The sequence below is a fragment of the Elephas maximus genome, chromosome 4 (assembly GCF_024166365.1).
Source record: "Elephas maximus indicus isolate mEleMax1 chromosome 4, mEleMax1 primary haplotype, whole genome shotgun sequence".
NCBI lineage: Eukaryota > Metazoa > Chordata > Mammalia > Proboscidea > Elephantidae > Elephas > Elephas maximus.
The window spans coordinates 105,297,263-105,311,801 of NC_064822.1; the positions used below are offsets into that span (position 1 = coordinate 105,297,263).

At 48.7% G+C, this 14,539-nt stretch overlaps 1 protein-coding gene across 5 annotated transcripts in view; it reads right to left on the reverse strand.

The window, feature by feature from the left end:
- Positions 1–14,539, reverse strand: part of FAIM2 (Fas apoptotic inhibitory molecule 2) — a 94,083-nt gene that overhangs the window by 4,110 nt on the left and 75,434 nt on the right. The gene's annotated exons all lie outside the window — the stretch shown is intronic.

The window sequence follows — 14,539 nt, forward strand, 5'->3', positions numbered from 1 at the left end:
ACCTACTATGTGCCAGGCACGAAGATACAGTAGTGAGCAAGACAGACAAGATCTCTGCCCTCACAGAGCTTACAGTCTAGTGGGGAAGTAACGGTAAGTGTGAGGAGTGGCGCCAAGTGGCACTGGGCTGATAACAAGGGACCTGACCCAAGAAAGTGAGGGATGGCTTCTTGGAGGATGGAACCTTCCTGTCATTCCCTCAAGGCCCTGCTCTTCGAGGATAAATGAGAGCTTTGAGCAGTGGGGAGTATGGGCTGAGTGTTTGTTATCTGCCACTGGTCCAGGGGCTTTGCATGCATTCGCCCTTTTAGTCCTAATAACATCCCTATCAAGTATGGATTCTATTATCCCTAGAGGAAATGGGGGCCCAGAGGTCTTAAAAGCTTTCGAGCAGCCATCTAAGATGCATCAATTGGTCCCAACCTCCCTGGAGCAAAGGAGAATGAGGAACCAAAGGAAGAACCAAAGACACAAGAAAAATATTAGCCCAAGAGACAAAAGGGCCACATAAACCAGAGACTCCATCAGCCTAAGACCAGAGGAACTACTACCAATGACTGCCCTGACAGGGAACACAACAGAGAGTCTCTGACAGAGCAGGAGAGCAGAACTCAGATTCATGTAAAACAAACCAGACTTGATCTGATTGAGACTGTAGGAACCCCAGAAGACATGGTTCCCGGAGGCTTTGTTAACCCAGAACTAAAACTATTCCTGAAGCCCACTCTTCAGACAAAGATTAGACTGGACTATAAAACATAAAATAATGCTCCTGAAGAGTGTGCTTCTTAGTTCAAGTTGATACACGAGACTAAATAGGCAACTCCTGTCTGGAGGCAGGATGAGAAAGCAGAAAGAGACAGAAGTTGGATGAATGGACATGGGAAACTCGGGGTGGAAAGGGGGAGTATGCTGTCACATTATAGGGATTGCAAATAGTATCGCATAAAAATATGTGTATAAATTTTCATACAAGAAATTAACTTGAGCTGTAAACTTTCACCTAAGGTACAATCCAAAAAAAAAAAGAAATGGAGGCCCAGAAATATTAAGTAACTTGCCCAAGGTTATACAGCTAGGAAGTGGCAAAGGAGGATTTGAACCCAAGCAGACTGGCTCCAGAGCTCCTACACTTAACCATTTTGCTCTGTGGCTTATGGGCAGCAAAGGCAGCACACAGAGTTAATGGGTTCCCTCCAGGTCACAGGCTCTCCCCTAGGGCACCTTCTCCGTCTAATGGACTATGAACAGTTATTCCCTCCGAGACAGCTCCTCTCTGCCACCTCCTACTAGTCCTTGCCACTGTCTGCATGGACTCCCACCCATCCCACACAGCTTTCCTGTAGAGTCCAACCCTGGGGGAACAAAGACCCCTTGAAGAAGCCTGTGAAAGTAGCAGGCATGGTGCACTTTTCTGGGGAGAGAAGCTGGAAGTTCACCAGTGTCTCAAAGGTTATGAACCATTGGTCCACACAGGGTTGGAATTCTTTAAATCAATCCACATTCTTGTTAACTGGGCTGTGCCCAGCTCTTCCTTCACTTGTGTGTGAAAGACCTGTGCTTCTTGGGTCCTCTGAAACTCGTTCTTTATACAGTACATATATAGAGAACCACAGCTGTGTGCCAGGTACTTGCTGAGAGCTGAGTAGACAATGAGGAACACAAAACAGAGCTTGTTGTTGTGTTGTTAGGTGCCATCGAGTTGCTTCCAACTCACATCGACCCCACGTACAACAGAACGAAACACCACCTGGTCCTGCGCCATCCTCACAATCATTGCTGTGTTTGAGCCCATTGTTGCAGCCACTGTGTCAATCCATCTCGTTGAGGTTCTTCCTTTTTTCCGCCGACCCTCTACTTCACCAAGCATGATGTCCACTAAAACCCATTGCTGTGAAGTCAATTCCGACTCCTAGCAACCCTATAGGATAGAGTAGAACTACCCCATAGGATTTCTTTATGGAAGCAGACTGCCACATCTTTCTCCTGTAGAGTGGCTGGTGGGCTGACCTTTCAGTTAGCAGCCAAGCGCTTAACCACCGTGCCACCAGAGTGTGGGATACTTAAACATAATTATAGTAAAACTGGGTAAATGCTTTAATAGTGGTATAAGGGCTGTGGAGAAGGGAGCTACTGATTGTGTAGGAGGAAGGTGTTCCAGGAGAGGTGCCATTTTACCTGGTGCTTGAAGGATTAGTAGGAGTTTGGTAGACTGAGAAGGCCTAGTAAAGACTGGAGGCCTGAGGGATATGAGGTAAAGATCCAAGAAGCTCAGTGTGGCAGGACCAGAAATGGGGAAGAAATAGAGGGAGAGGGAGGCTGGGCCTGACCTTGAAAAAAAAAAAAAGCTTGTACTTAATTCACCCTGCAAGTTAGAGGCACACTCAGCTCCCTTTTCTTCATCCCAGCCACCAATTCCTTGATTTCTGGGGTCCGGACTCCGTGGAGTTGCTTTGGATGCAGCCCCATGGAAGCCTGGGAGAATCATTGCCTCAGTGCCAGAGCCCCCACACACAGGAGGCCAGAGACTCCACCATGTGGAACTTTAAAACATGTCACCCCCTAAGGTATGGTGGCGGTAGGGGCAATTATGAGTATGGACTTGAAATCAAATTGCATTCCGGTCTCAGCTCCTCTACTCTGTAGCATATGACCCCGGTTTTTGTTTTTTTTTTTTTGAAGGAACTTAACCTCTCTAAACCTGTGAGTCTGTATCTGTAAACGAGAGATAACAGTGTATGCCTCACAGGTTGTTTTGAGAGTGAGATAATGCCGACAAAGCGCCTGGCATGGTGCCTGACACATGGCAAGCCCTTAATGAATGGTGGCTATTAATGTGGTTTTATTGTTATCATCTGCAGAAGAGAGGTGCCCTCTGGGGAACTGCTGATGGGACTCAGGCGTCTCCTGCATCTCACCAGGGAGGCAGAGGTGTTACTACGGGAAGCTGTGTGGCCCTAGCAGCAGGATCTGGGTCTAAGGGAAACCAGAAAAGGGAGCCACAGTCAGGGCTGGGGGCTGTGCACGGGGTGTGTCAGACTCTCTAAGCTCAGCTGTGTTGAGGGGAGGGCACATGAGAACATGGGACTTGAGTCACAAAGCCTGGGTTTGAGTGCTGGCTCTATTGCTGAGCAGCTGGGCCAGCCACTAGACCTCAGTGTCCTCATCTACAAAATGGGTTGGTGAAAATGCCCACCCATGGTGTGGTTTTGAGGGTTAACTCAGTGTACATGGCATCAACTGTTTTTATTCCTCAGTAATGTTTTGCTCTATTCTATTCTGCCCCTTCTAAGTTGGATTCGGCTTCCTAAGTAAATTTTCCTTCTGTAGCAAGGAGCAAGCAGAGGGGTGACTCAATGATACGGGCTGCTTAGCCGTCACAGCTGCCAGTGTAAGTTAATAAATTGCCGATCTGGCTTATCAATCAGTAGCTTGCTTGGTTGATTTCCCAGAGCCTCGTCACCCCTGGGTGAGCTAATGAAATTGAATCTCTCAACCTAAAAGGCTTGAGCCTGACTGGGCCTGGAAGTGGCCCCTCCAAGGAGTACCTGCCCAGGAGGCCTCCCAGAGCAGCCAGCTGATTTTTCTCTTGGAGAGAAAAGAAATGAACTGATTTCTGCTCTTGCCCTTGGCCTATAGCCACAGATGCTTATCTACATGGTACTATCTGGGATGGCCTGCCCCAAATTTCAACCCCACCTCCTGGCACCATGCATCACTGTAACCTCATGTTTGTGAGTCAGCTGAAGGCCTTCCATTCATTTATTCCCAACAACATTTGTTGGGCACCTACTATGTTCCAGGGAATTTGCCCTCACAGAGCTGACAGCTGAATGAGGGCAAAAGGCATTATTATGGAGATGCACTCCAGGGGAGAGTAATCTGCTGATAATCCCCTTGGGTGATGGTCCCAGTGCCGTCCAGTCTAGTTGATTCTGACTCCATTGTTAACTCGCATCTTGGTTGAGAGCAGACATTTTGGCTATAATTAGCATCTTAGCAATCAGTTAAGATCTTAGGTGATAACTCCTTTGCCTTGAGACCAGACATTTTGATCAAAGATTCTATAGGAGAATCCTGATCAAAAAGGGGAAAATGCAGAGCTGAATTTCAAATTCTCATGGAAACCAGATTTTCTAGAGCCATGGAGGCTAGATGAACTCCTGAAACTACTGCCCTGAGATAATCTTCAAACCTCAAGCCAAAAATACCTCCTGAAGTCTTAAAACCAAACAGTAGTTTAGCTTAACTAGTAATGAATGTCTGCCTTGAGAATGTTGCTCTTTTAAGAACTACATATATGGGATCAAACTGACAACAGCAACTTGGAAGATGAGATGGGAACCTTAGGGTGCAGTGAGTTTACATTGATGGGGGAAGAACAACTCAGAAAAGGAAGGTGAGAATGGTTGCACAAGTTGAAGAATGTAATTAATATCACTGCATTGTACACATAGAAACTGTCCAACTGATGTATGTTTTGCTGTGTATATTCTGGAGACTCTGTTGGGCAGTTCTACTCTGTCGTATAGGGTCGCTATTAGTCGGAATCGACTCCATGGCACTGGGTTTTTATTCTCAATGACAAAAATAAATTATATAAAAAAAAAGATCTTATAATTATGAGCCCAAGAGACAGAAAGGGCCACATGAACTAGAGACTTACATCATCCTGAGACCAGAAGAACTAGATGGTGCCCGGCCACAACCGATGACTGCCCTGACAGGGAGCACAACAGAGAACCCCTGAGGGAGCAGGAGAACAGTGGGATGCAGACTCCAAATTCTCATAAAAAGACCAGACTTAATTGTCTGACTGAGACTAGAAGAATCCCAGCAATCATAGTCCCCAAACCTTCTGTTGGCCCAGGACAGGAACCATTCCCGAAGACAACTCATCAGACATGGAAGGGACTGGACAATGGGTTGGAGAGAGATGCTGATGAAGAGTGAGCTACTTGTATCAGGTGGACACTTGAGACTGTGTTGGCATCTCCTGTCTGGAGGGGAGATGGGAGGGTGGAGAGGGTTGGAAACTGGCAAAATGGTCACGAAAGGAGAGACTGGAAGGAGGGAGCAGGCTGACTCATTAGGGGGAGAGTAAATGGGAGTATGTAGTAAGGTGTATATAAGTCTATATGTGAGAGACTGACTTGATTTGTAAACTTTCACTTAAAGCACATTTTTTAAAAAAAGATCTTAGTTGAGAGCTAATGACTGCGTTGACTGCCAATGCCTTAAAGGGACAGCAGGTACTTTAGTTAGCAGCCAGCTGAATACAGGACCTGGCAGGAAGAGCATGTGGGATTGGGACAACAGGTAAGAGTAGGACCAGGATACAAATAACTAAATAGTTCTTTCATACATAGATCTCCCGGTGGTGCAAACGGTTAGTGCTCAGCTGCTATCTGAAAGGTTGTCAGTTCAAACCCACCCAGCAGTGCTGAAGAAGAAAGGCCTGCTGGTCTGCTTCTGTAAAGATTACAGCCTGGAAAACCATATGGAGCAGTTCTATGCTGTAACACATGGGGTCATCATGAGCCTGAATCGACTTAACAGCAACAGGTTTGGGGTTGTTTTGGTTTTCACGTGCTAATATTTTCTTATTCTATCAATTTGCCCCAGAAGAGGGTATTATTATCATGACTTTGCAGTGAGGTAAGGTGTCTCAGAGCAGGTCATGGCTTGCTAATGGCTGCTTCTCTAGTGCTGCAACCAGATCCCCGGTCTCCTGTCCTGGTAGAGACAGGGGTGGGTGGGGCAGGCTTGTGGGAAGGAGGGGCAGGCGTGGAGGGCAGAGGAGCCAAAGGCAGACCTTCCTGGTCCACCCAGCTGGCCAGGTACCCCCTGGCTACACACTGGCCTGGCCCTGCTGAGACCAGTCTGCTGTCCTCCCTGAATGTGGTCCCAGAGGGCAAGACTGAGGGTGTAGGAAGAGCCATGCCACGGAAAGGCCAGCTCAGGGTCACTGACAGATGGGCACTGAGTATAAAAAGCTGAGGTTGCAGTGTGCTGAATCAGCATTAAAAATAGCATGTGGGCCATGAGCGTCCTAGAGAAATGCCAGTGTGAGGGCACAGAGCAGCACGTCCACAGCTGCTCACCGCAGCGCTAGTTCTAACAGTGAAGCACTGCAGACAGCCCCAAACCCTGCCAACTGGATTGCATGGAGGTGGAGACATCTCCAGTGTACGCTATTATGAACAAAAGCGAGTTGCAGAAAATCTGTATCATACGATGCCATTTATGTTAACAAACAAGCCTCACAAAACAAAACTGTATCCATCATAGGAGCGTACATAGCAAATACCTAGAAAAATGCGTATAAAAAGGCCTGGAAGGACAGACACTCAAGTGACCACAGCAGTTACCTCTGGGGAGGGCAATGAGGGGCATGGTCAAAACCACTTTTGCTTTATTTGCATTAAGATTTTTTTCTAATGAAAAAAAGTATTCACATATTATGTAATTAAAAATAAAAAAAGAAGAGGTAGGAATAACATGGAAGAACTGCCTCGTGAACACTGTCGTTTCATCTTCATCACAAGCCTCTGCAGGGGCTGCATTCTCACCTCCATCAGGTGGCTGAGGAGACTGAGGTGCAGCCCATACAGGAACTGGCCCACCTGACACAGCCAGGAGAACAGCTCCAGTCTTCTGACTCCAAATCCCAGTCTCTTTCCACCAGGTGACACTGCTTTAAGTGTGTGTGTAGATGTCGTCTGTACTTTGTGGGTGGTATGTGCTTTGTGTGTCGTGGTGGCAGTGTGTGTGTGTGTAGGTGTGGTGTGTTCGTAGGTGTGGTGTGTGCTTGGTCATGGTGGTGGTGGTGTGTGCTTTGTGTGTGTGGTAGCAGTGTGTATGTGTGTGTAGATGTATGTGTGGTGTGTGTGTAGGTGTGGTGTGGGCTTGGTTATGGTGGTGGTGGTGGTGTGTGTGGCGTGTGTGTAGGTGTGGTGTATGCTTGGTTATGGTGGTGGTGGTGTGTGTGTGGTGTGTGTGTGGTGTGGTGTATGCTTGGTTGTGGTGGTGGTGGTGTGTGGTGTGTGTGTAGGTGTGGTGTGTGCTTGGTTATGATGGTGGGGGGTGTGTGTGGTGTGTGTGTATGTGTATGTGTATAGGTGTGGTGTGTACTTGGTTATGATAGTGGTGGTGTGTGTGTTAGAAGAGTGAAGGAGGTGGGACGGGAAGCTAACGGAGCTTCTGGCCAACAGCAACATAGGATTCTTGTGGGGGTTACAGGGAACCCTGAGCCCACCAGGACCTGCCACCATTTTTGGAGCTGGAGGGTGAACCTGGGCTTTGGGGATTCTTTGCAAAGAGACTACCAGCCTTAAATCCTTGTGCCCTAGGGCGGGACACAGGAAAGCACGATGAAGCAGGGGAGTGGAGGTTGACACCTGGGGTCCATTTCTTGGCGGGTGCCAATAGAAGATACTTCTGTCCTCTCCCTTGACCTGAGAGTCAAAAATGGAAACAGCACAGACAACATCTGCATGCAGGCCTGGGCCCTGGAGGGAACCTCAAGGAGGTCTCAGAAGGAACAGTGTCTAGCAGGTATATGAGCCAGAAACCCTGGCCCCGAATGAAAGAGAGTAGTATATGTGAGTGTGTATGCAACAGCCCAGGTGTGGCTGTAGAAGGGCATGTGTTTTAACACAATGTGTAAGAACAGAGACTGGGGAGTCACACTGAACTGGGTTCAAATTTTGGCTCTGACCTTAGGTAACTTACTACTAGTAACAGAAAATCCCAGTTGCCACGGAGGTGACCCCCTGTGTCAGAGTACAACTGTGCTCCACGAGGTTTTCAATGGCTGATATTTTAGAAGTAGATTGCCAGGACTTTCTTCTGAGGTGCCTCTGGGTAGACTTGAACCTCCAGCCTTTTGGTTAGCAGTTGAGCATGTTAACTGTTTACACTACCCAGGGGCTCCATTACTACTAATAGGTAATGCTTATTGGTCACTGATTATGTGCCAGGCACTGTTCGAAATGTTTTACATATATTAATTCATTTAAAAGGCACAATGACCTATAAGGTGGGTATTATTATTATCTCCATTTTACATAAGAAAACTAAAGCATAGAGCGATTATGTAAAGTTGATCAGTCTACACAGAATGTGGCAGAGATAGGATTTGAATCTAGGTGCCCTGGCTCCAAAATCTGGTGTTCTAAATTACTAGGTCAACATTCACAATAAGGGTAAAAGTGACAATCTATTGAGAAACTACCATGTACCAAGTGCTAGGCTAAGTTTCTTCCCACCCCCCTTCACATATTATCTTCATTAATCACTACAGTAGCCTTCTGAGACAGGTAATATTAGCCCCATTTTAAAGATGAGGCACAGAGAGGTTCAATAATTTGCTCGTGGTCATACAGTGGTAAGAGGATGAGCTAGATCTTGAATCTAGTTCAGGTGGAGTGCACCCAGCTACCTAGGGAGCTTCACCCACTTCACACACTCCTCCAGCCTGTCTGATGGCGTCTCTTCCTGGTTCTGCCGTGGAGAATCACCATCCTGGATGTGAGAGCAGTGTTTCTTCCCCTCCCTCCCTGCCCTACCCCTGCATACCAGTGTGGATGCTCCTCTTGCCCTGCTCCTGCCTTCAGTCCCCCACTCCCCCTACCCTGATTTTTTTTTTTTGGGGGGGGGTGGAGGAAGGAGAGGCCTTCCTTCACCTTCTCTGGGTTGGGTTGTTGTCAACTTCGGATTTGAGCAGGGCGTTGGTTCCTGAGGATTCCTCAGGGAGTGAGACAGAGGTGAGGCTTGGGAGGGGGACAGCATACATTTTCCCCTGAAGGAGCAATTGCTGGTCAATCAGCCCAACCCTGGGGGGTTTCCAGAGGGTTCAGGCTGAACTTCCAGAGGGTTCAGGCTAAACCTCAGGTAGGATGATGTTAGGGCTGTTTTAGTGGGGGAGGGTGGCAGAATAGAGGAGGTTCTCAGCAGACAGATCTCTCAGGCTCATGTAAACCATGGAGACAAACAGCCTCTAAACTCTTAATGAAATAAAGGTAAATATAAAATAAAATGTATTGTATTTGTGTGGCCATTTTTACTTTCAAAGTGTGTCCATAATTGTGAAGAAGGTAGGGCATATGTTCATGACCCCCACTGGAAAACCAAGGGTGCTAAATGGTGAGGGTGGGGTGGGGGGAGACTGGAATTTTTTTCCAAATTCCCCAGATGTTATATGAGTTTGGCAGGATGGTCGTGTGTTGGTGAAACACTGATTCCCTGTTGGCGCTGGACAGAAGACCCCGCTGCGAGCCTAGCCTTAGGGGTGCCAGAAGGTTGGGCCTCCTGCTGTAGGGGAAGCAATCTGAAGGGCCCCTCGGGACTTCCATTTCCAGTTTGTGAAATGAACAGGGAGACAGAGCAGGAAGAAGGCTAGGCTGAGAGGACAAGTGGGCTTTTACCCTAGCTCTGCTGCCAACACCGCTTTCTGGGCCTCAGCGCACACTCCCTGAGAACCCTACTAGAGACTGAGGGCAGATGGCTGTGTGCCCCTGCCAGGGTCAGGAGTCAACACTCTGCCTCGGAGGCCCAGCACCTCTACAAAGTGTCTTTCTACACAAGTTTCACTCGCCCAAATGCCATCAGCCCTGAACCATCCAGTACTAACCACACATGTTCTCCCTGCTACCCGGCCCCTGATTCTGGGACGCTACAGTGGCTTCCTGTCTCCCAGCCTGTGCCCTGTCCACACAGCTTCTGGCTGATCCTCCTTAAACTGCAGTGACTGTGATATTTCTCCCCTGCTTATCAACTGTCCGTGTCTCCTAAGGTCCCCAAACTGGCCAGGCTGGGCAGTGAGGGGAGAGTTGTGCTCCTCTTAAGCCCTTCACCTATTTCTAAATAAAAGTCCTATGCTTATGCCTAGTTTCTTCCCTAGCTCTCTGGCACTTGGCGTCCTGATTTACCTGGCTTGGAGGCCTTAGTTTCCCCAAAGTAGGACCAACTCCGAGGTTCAGCAACTGGCCCAAAGTCATGTGGGCACTGGAGGCTCAGTTGAAGCTAGAAACCAGCTGGCCAGGCCTTTGGTCCTGCTGCCTCTCTCTTTCCCTGCCCCAGCCCCTCTACCCTGCCCCATCACCCCAGCCTAGCCCAGACCTCATGCTCCCCTGTCTGCCTTTCTAGGAGCTTCTACAAAAAAAAAAAAAAAAAAAACGCCTAAGGAGACCACCTGGGAGGGAAGAAGAGGGTGAAGCCACTCTGAGGCCAGCACCTTCCTGCTGACTCATCCACTTCCACTAGCATCTGGGTTCTGATCCCAGTGGGGCATGGGTGGGACCGGAAACCCAGGGCCTCCTGAGAACGTACTAGGGCTAGACATGGGTGAGGCCTAGGAGGTGCCTGTCCCCCAAGGCTGGGCCAGGGCCCTAAGAAGCTTTAGCTGTTTTGGCCCCCAAATCTCAGCTCAGTCCCGCTAGGGGGCCTGTCCTCAAAGATGGCAGAGTCTGTCAGGGGAGGAGCTGAGGTTTCCAGGAGAGAAAACCATTTGGTTCTTATAGCCCCTCCGACGCCCAGCTGGTGGGGGTTTTGGGGGGTGGTGCCCCTGGGGGCTTGGAGCCTCCTCTGACGCTTCCCCTTATCCCTTTCTCAGGCCATGCAGAATGCATTTGTAATCCCTGCCTAGCTGCAGTGCTGAAAGTCCCCCTTACTGAGAATCCCCCAAACTAGTATGGGAGAATGGATTGAGCAGGGAGCATGGGGCTCTTGTTCTCGGGATGGGCTGGAGCTAGGGGACCACGTGATTCCACAGGACAGAACTGATGCTGGAAGCAGGTCGGAGGTGGTTTAGGGCCTTCTGAGTTGGGGTTAATAGCAGGGCATAGGGACCTTAATTCATGTGTCACTGGGCCTCCGAGAGCCTCTGCCCACCTGTCTCAGAGACAGCCTGAGGGAAGAGGTGGGAGGTCAGTCCAGCCACCCCCTTCTCAACTTTCCCCTACCCCACGGGATCCAGGGGACCTGCCACATGTATTCCCTCCCAGTGAAAATGAAGGTGGCCAGGGGCTGGAGCTGGGAGATTCACTGAATATGCTCCTAACCATCGTTTACATAAGCTGCAGGTTGATCCCAGCCAAGAGCATTTGGTGTACTGATCTGGTAAGGAGATCTTAGCGGCTAATTAGGCTCTGTGGTTCCTCCTCCCTGGTGACTCACGGAACATTGACTGGCGTAGCGCTGAAGTCAACTGTGCAGCTGATGCTTTCTTGCCTTCGCTCTGACAGCACCTCTCTCGGCCTGGCACTGCCCCTCACCACATCTCTCAGGCATCCACTCATTCAGCAAACATCTATGGGCACCTACTGTGTGCCAGGCACTGTTCTAGCACCAGGGACGCAGCAATAAACAAACCAGACAAAAATCCCTACCCTCAAGGAACTTAAATTCTGCTGGAGGGAGACCAACAACAAATAAATCAGAAAAATACATGGTATATCAAGGGATGAGAAGTGCTATGGAAATAGACTGTGGCGGAGAGCGAGTGTGAGGGCAGCACTGGTAGGAGGCCATTGCAGCAACCCAGGCAGGAGCTGATAATGACTTGGGCCAGACTAGCTATGAAGGTGGAGAGAAGTGGTGAGATTCTGGAGAGAAGGTGGAGCCAGATGTGGGGTGTGAGAGATGGAGAGGTTGAGGATGTCACCAAGGCATTTGGTCTGAATGACTGGAAGGATGAAATTGCCATTCTCAAAGATGAGGAAGGCTATGGGAGGAGCAGGTGTTTAGGAAGAGAGCAGGGGCTAGTTTTGTACATGTTAAATCTGGGGTGCCTGTTAGATTTCCAAGTGGGGATACTGACTAGGCAAACTGGAAATTCTAGTCTGGAATTCAAGGAGAGATCTGGGCTAGAGATTTAAATTTTAGAATCAACAGCATAAAAGATGGTATTCACATCTAGGAGACTGACTGTCATGGATTGAACTGTGCCCCCCCAAAATATCTGTCAACTTGGCTAGGTCATGATTCCCTTGTATGATTATATGATTATCTACCATTTTATCTTCTGATGTGATTTCCCTATGCGTTGTAAATCCTATCACTATAATGTAATAAAATGGATTAGTGACAGTTATACTGATGAGGTCTACAAGATTAGGTAGTGTCTTAAGCCAATCTCTTTTGAGATATAAAAGAGAGAAGCGAGCAGAGAGACATGGGCACCTCATACCACCAAGAAAGCAGTGCTGGGAGCAGAGCGCGTCCTTTGGACCTGAGGTTCTTGCGCTGAGATGCTCCCAGACAAAGGCAAGACTGATGACAAGGAATTTCCTCCAGAGCCAACAAAGAGAGAAAGCCTTCCCCTGGAGCCGGTGCCCTGAATGTGGACTTCTAGCCTACTGGACTGTGAGAGAATAAACTTCTTTGTTAAAGCCATCCACTTGTGGTATTTCTGTTATAGCAACACTAGATGACTAAGGCACTGACTGAGACCCCATAGGGAGTGAGCTGAAGAAGAGGAGTCCGGTGACCCTCAAACCAAAAACCTAACTTGTTGCTGTGGAGTCGATTCTAACTCATAGTGATCCTAGGGTCCTCCACTGTTTAGAGGTATGGGAAATGAGCCTTGTGATCAGTGAGGCAAGAGGAAAACCAAGGGAGTATGGTGGCCTGAAACCCAAGTGCAGACAATGCTTCGGGTGGGGGTGGTGGGGATGATCGATTTTATCAAATGCTGCTGAGGGCCAGGTAAGAGGAGGACTGAGAATTGACTGCTGGGTTTAGCAACATGGAGGCCACTGGTAACCTTGATGAAATCGTTTTTAAGAGAGTTCAAGAGAGAATGGAAGGAGAGGAACTAGAAGGAGGGAAAGGAGGGAGGGAGAGAGGGAGGAAACAAATTGGAAAAAATAAGTATAGATTCTCTTCTAAGGAGGTTTGCTACGAAGGGGGCAGAAGGTGAGGGGGGTGGGTCAACAGTGTTTTGTGCATTTTTTTTTCAGATGGGAGAAATCAGAGCATTTTTCTGTGCTGATGGGAATAATCCAGCAGAGAAGGAAATACTGATGACACAGGAGAGAGGGAGAATTGCTCCCCAGCCTTGCCCCAATGCCAAACCAATAAAAATTGTCCTGTTGGAGGGAAGATCATAGGGATGCTGGCAATAGCCCCAGGCTGGGCACAAAACACCTGGGTCCTGGTCCTAAATATGCCCCTTACTGGCAGTGGGGCTCTGAGCCAGCCCCATAAGCCCCAGGGCTTCCAATGTAGAAAGCAAGTTGTACAACATCAGCTCTGCCTCCCTCCCTGGCTTGTGGTGGAGATTCAATGAGGCAATAGGTGTGAAAGTGCTTTGTAAGATGTGACGGGTGGAACAGACGGTTGGGATTATTTTTATTATCCTAATAATGCAAGGGACTATTAAACAAATTTAAGGGATTACTGTTCATCCAGCCCCATTTGTATGCATAGCCTCCCTCCAGACCTCACACAATTGCTGAGACCTGATCTGTGTGAAGCTAATTCCAGGCCCTTCACTGATGCTCACCTCCTCCCACCCTCCTGCAGCCTCATTTTCCCTGGTTTGACCAGTCTTCTGTCCCTGGGCACATGCTCCTCTCTGAGACCCTCTTCCCTCCTAGCCTGATTGCCCACCCTGTCCTTAAAATAGAAACTTCTCTTGAAGGTGTTGCCTGCAGGAAAAAGCTTTAGCCCAGGAGCCAGAGAAGTTAGTACCTCAGGGTTATCAACCATCCCTATTTGCCCAGGATTTAGGGTTTCCCTAGGGAGTGGGACTTGCAGGGCTAAAACCAGGAAATTTCCAGGTAAATTGGGATGAGCTGGTCACCCTAGTCTTGACCAAAGCCACACTTGGTTGATTTGCCATCACCCTACTGAGAAACCTTGGACAAATCACTCAACTTCTCTAGGGTTCAGTGCTGTCGTCTGTAAAAGGAGGTGCTTGGAGTTTCAGTAGATGATCCCTTTTTAGTCCCTTCAAGCCCTGACGTTCTGAGCCTGGAACTATTTATTCATCCCACCAATATTTACTGCCCCTAGGAGCCACACTCTGGCGCCCCTGCCACAGCCCACACCTCACTCATAGTAGGTGCTCAGTAAAGACCTGTGGAGAAGATGAATGAATGGACCTACCATACTCCCACTTCTGGCTTGATCCCTATCCAAAACACTCAAATCTTTGCTCACAGTTCTGACCCCACCTTTTCCCCACTCTGCACCTCCAACCGGTCACCCACAAGTCTCTGGAGCCTGTGATTAAGCTGGAACTCTGATCAGACTGAGTTCAGCTGAATGTTCCAATGAGGGAGAATAGAGTCTTGTTACTGTCCCCACTAGCAATGCATGCTTACCTTGGGACCCCCCTCCCCAAGAAGATGACATCGCCCTGGGCCTGCTCACCTAGATGGATCCTGAGCACCACCATGTTCACACATTTGGAGCCCACCTGAGCAAAGGGCCTGGGTTGGGCTGCTCCAGGCAAGTGTTCCCAGTCCTCTGGGCATCTGCTTCCAGTCTACCCATCCCCCTCCACAACTGTCCTCAGATCCCAAGTGGGGCT